We start from the raw sequence: 5,000 nt of genomic DNA on the forward strand, positions 1-5,000 counted from the left end.
TGAAAAAGGATTGATTATGAAAAGGCGAGTAAAGAAGAAGAGGAAAAAAAATATCCCATGTCGGAGCAGAAGGAATCAATCAAGACAGAACAAGTATTATACCAATCAAAATAAGATATTGATTTTGTATCGTTAAACTGCGTGGTTATGTCGACAAAGATACATGAGGACAGGGTAGCTACACTCCCAACAGTCGTTACGGACGCAGTCTCACCATCGCTTACATTTCTTCGCCTATTAAGAAATGATAAGATTGCGGTGAAAGGACAGTTATGTAACTTTCCCCGTCAGATCATGTAAGCAAGAAAAAAATATATATATTCACACAGGCAAATCAAATCCAGTTCATGCTGAAGATGGATGTTCATGTGCTAAATGTGCATATCTGCTCAGTCAAGTTGAGGAAATTGTTACTAATGGGATTGGAAGATTATAATCTATACAAATCAACATCCAATTCTAAAGGAAACCGATTTTTAACATTTCCTTGTCGTATGAAATGGACAGCTCTCTCTCACATATCATCTTCAGAAGGCTCCAGGAAGTGGACCAACTTTCCCTCGCAAAAGAGCGAATCATGTCGCCTTTTCAACATCATATGGCTCAGTGCAGTGGATTTCTTCCGTAACAAGACTTGAAGAAGTGAACCAGTGATCACCAAATGGTTCATTGATGTGTATACAACTCAGAATTCAAGTCTTTCATCCTTCACCCAAAAATGGCTTTATGAACTGAATTAATATCCACACTAACCATAAAGTAAAGTGGATCACCAGAATAAGGCTCTATGAAGCTCTTCAGCCTAACAAGGATCTACGAAGTCTGTGAAGTGGATCAATTTTCATTCTAACCAGGCTCTATGAAGTGGATAAATACTATCCAAAGTTCTAAGTGGATCCATTTTCCCCCTAACAAGGCTCTATGAAGTGGATCAATTTTCACCCTTACAAGGCTCTATGGAGTGGAATAATTTTCACCCTATCCAAGCTCTGTAGAGTACATCATTCCTCACCTTTACAAGGCTCTATGAAGGAAATTTATTTTCACCTTAATAAAGCTCTACTGACTGGATTGATCTTAACCCTGTCCAAGCTCTGTGGAGTCCATCATTCTTCACCCTTACAAGGCTCTATGAAGTGGATCAATTTTCACCATAACAAGGCTCTATGAAGTGGATCAATTTTCATCCTTACAAGGCTCTATGGAGCGGAATAATTTTCACCCTATCCAAGCTCTGTAGAGCACATCATTCCTCACCTTTACAAGGCTCTATGAAAGGAATTAATTTTTACCTTAATAAAGCTCTACGGACTGGATTAATTTTCACCCTGTCCAAGCTCTATGGAGTCCATCATTCTTCACCCTTACAAGGCTCTATGAAGTGGATCAATTTTCACCCAAAGAACGCTCTATGGCGCTCATCAATTAACACCTTATCCAAGCTCTGTAGAGTCCATCATTCTTCACCCTTAAAAGGCTATATGAAGTGGATCAATTTTCATCCTAACAAGGCTCTATGAAGTGGATAAATTTTCACCCTAATAAGGCTCTATGAAGTGAAGATGGAGTCCATCATTCTTCACCCTTACAAGGCTCTATGAAGGGAATTAATTTTCACCCAAAGAACGCTCTATGAAGTGGATCAATTTTCACCCTAACAAAAGGTTCTATGAAGTGGATCCTTTTTCACCCTAACAAGGCTCTATAAAGTGGATCATTTTTCACCCTAACAAGGCTATATGAAGTGGATCAATTTTCACCCTAACAAGGCTCTATGAAGTGGATCAATTTTCTCCTAACAAGACTATGAAGTGGATCAATTTTCACCCTAACAAGACTATGAAGTGGATCAATTTTCACCCTAACAAGGCTCTACGAAGTGATCCATTTTCACCCTAACAAGGCTCTATGAAGTGGATCAATTTTCACCCTAACAAGGCTCTATGAAGTAGATCAATTTTCACCCTAACAAGACTCTATAAAGTGGATCATTTTCACCCTAACAAAGCTCTATAAAGTGGACCATTTTTCAACCTTACAAGGCTCTATGAAGTGGATCAATTTTCACCCTAATAAGGCTCTATGAAGTGGATCAATTTTCACCCTAATAAGGCTCTATGAAGTGGATCAATTTTCACCCTAACAAGACTCTATAAAGTGGATCATTTTCACCCTAACAAAGCTCTATAAAGTGGACCATTTTTCACCCTAACAAGGCTCTATGAAGTGGATCAATTTTCACCCTAACAAGGCTCTATGAGGTGGATCAATTTTCAACCTTACAAGGCTCTATGAAGTGGATCAATTTTCACCCTAATAAGGCTCTATGAAGTGGATCAATTTTCACCCTAAAAAGGCTCTATGAAGTTGATCAATTTTCACCCTGACAAGGCTCTATGAAGTGGATCATTTTTCAACCTAACAAGGCTCTATGAAGTGGATCAATTTTCACCCTAACAAGGCTCTATGAAGTGGATCAATTTTCACCCTAATAAGGCTCTATGAAGTGGATCATTGTTTACCCTAACAAGGCTCTATGAAGTGGATCAATTTTCACCCTAACAAGGCTCTATGAAATGGAGCAATTTTCATCCTAACAAGGCTCTATGAAGTGGATCCTTTTTCACCCTAATCAAGCTCTATGGAGTCCATCATTCTTCACCATTACAAGTCTCTATGAAGTGGATCAATTTTCAACCTAACAAGGCTCTATAAAGTGGATCAATTTTCAACCTAACAAGGCTCTATGAAGTGGATAAATTTTCACCCTAACATGGCTCTATAAAGTGGATCAATTTTCAACCTAACAAGGCTCTATGAAGTGGATCAATTTTCACCCTAACAAGGCTCTATGAAGTGGATCAATTTTCACCCTAACAAGACTCTATAAAGTGGATCATTTTCACCCTAACAAAGCTCTATAAAGTGGACCATTTTTCACCCTAACAAGGCTCTATGAAGTGGATCCATTTTCACCCTAACAAGGCTCTATGAAGTGGATCAATTTTCAACCTTACAAGGCTCTATGAAGTGGATCAATTTTCACCCTAATAAGGCTCTATGAAGTGGATCAATTTTCACCCTAATAAGGCTCTATGAAGTGGATCAATTTTCGCCCTAACAAGACTCTATAAAGTGGATCATTTTCACCCTAACAAAGCTCTATAAAGTGGACCATTTTTCACCCTAACAAGGCTCTATAACGTGGATCAATTTTCACCCTAACAAGGCTCTATGAAGTGGATCAATTTTCAACCTTACAAGGCTCTATGAAGTGGATCAATTTTCACCCTAATAAGGCTCTATGAAGTGTCTCAATTTTCACCCTAAAAAGGCTCTATGAAGTGGATCAATTTTCACCCTGACAAGGCTCTATGAAGTGGATCAATTTTCAACCTAACAAGGCTCTATGAAGTGGATCAATTTTCACCCAAAGAACGCTCTATGAAGTGGATCAATTTTCACCCTCATAAGGCTCTATAAAGTGGATCATTGTTCACCCTAACAAGGCTCTATGAAGTGGATCAATTTTCACCCTAATAAGGATCTATGAAGTGGAGCAATTTTCACCCTAACAAGGCTCTATGGAGTCCATCATTCTTCACCATTACAAGTCTCTATGAAGTGGATCAATTTTCACCCTAACAAGGCTCTATAAAGTGGATCAATTTTCCACCTAACAAGGCTCTATGAAGTGGATAATCTTTCACCCTAACATGGCTCTATAAAGTGGATCAATTTTCAACCTAACAAGGCTCTATGAAGTGGATCAATTTTCACCCTAACAAGGCGCTATGAAGTGGATCAATTTTCTCCTAACAAGACTATGAAGTGGATCAATTTTCACCGCAATAAGGCTCTATGAGGTGGATCATTGTTCACCCTAACAAGGCTCTATGAAGTGGATCAATATTCACCCTAACAAGGCTCTATGAAGTGGATCAATTTTCACCCTAACAAGGTTCCATGAAGTGGATCAATTTTCACCCTGACCAAGCTCTATGGAGTCCATCATTCTTCACCCTAACAAGGCTCTATGAATTGGATCAATTTTCACCCTAACAAGACTATGAAGTGGATCAATTTTCACCCTAACAAGGCTCTATGAAGTGGATCAATTTTCACCCTAACAAGGCTCTATAAAGTTGATCAATTTCCACCCTAACAAGGCTCTATAAAGTGGATCAATTTTCACCCTAACAAGGCTCTATGAAGTGGATCAATTTTCACCCTAACAAGGCTCTATGAAGTGGATCAATTTTCTCCTAACAAGACTATGAAGTGGATCCATTTTCACCCTAACAAGGCTCTATGAAGCGGATCATTTTTCAACCTAACAAGGCTCTATGAAGTGGATCAATTTTCACCCTAATAAGGCTCTATGAAGTGGATCAATTTTCTCCTAACAAGACTATGAAGTGGATCAATTTTCACCCTAACAAGGCTCTATGAAGTGGATCATTTTTCAACCTAACAAGGCTCTATGAAGTGGATCAATTTTCACCCTAATAAGGCTCTATGAAGTGGATCTATTTTCTCCTAACAAGACTATGAAGTGGATCAATTTTCACCCTAAAAAGGCTCTATGAAGTGGATCATTGTTCACCCTAACAAGGCTCTATGAAGTGGATCAATTTTCACCCTAACAAGACTGAAGTGGATCAATTTTCACCCTAATAAGGCTCTATGAAGTGGATCAATTTTCACCCTAACAAGGCTCTATGAAGTGGATCAATTTTCACCCTAATAAGGCTCTATGAAGTGGATCATTTTTCACCCTAACCAAGCTCTATGGAGTCCATCCTTCTTCACCATTACAAGTCTCTATGAAGTGGATCAATTTTCACCCTAACAAGGCTCTATAAAGTGGATCAATTTTCAACCTAACAAAGCTCTATGAAGTGGATCAATTTTCACCCTAACAAGGCTCTATAAAGTGGATCAATTTTCAACCTAACAAGGCTCTATGAAGTTGATCAATTTTCACCCTAATAAGGCTC

At 38.6% G+C, this 5,000-nt stretch overlaps 1 long non-coding RNA gene across 1 annotated transcript in view; it reads left to right on the top strand.

Moving 5' to 3' along the window:
* The window catches only part of LOC125026163, a 6,270-nt gene extending 1,867 nt beyond the window's left edge, over positions 1-4,403 (top strand). The window contains exon 2 of the long non-coding RNA XR_007114927.1: positions 1-4,403. This exon is cut by the window's left edge and continues 100 nt beyond it. This is a non-coding gene — a long non-coding RNA (uncharacterized LOC125026163).
* Positions 4,404-5,000: the final 597 nt, after the last annotated feature.

The sequence above is a fragment of the Penaeus chinensis genome, chromosome 6 (assembly GCF_019202785.1).
Source record: "Penaeus chinensis breed Huanghai No. 1 chromosome 6, ASM1920278v2, whole genome shotgun sequence".
NCBI lineage: Eukaryota > Metazoa > Arthropoda > Malacostraca > Decapoda > Penaeidae > Penaeus > Penaeus chinensis.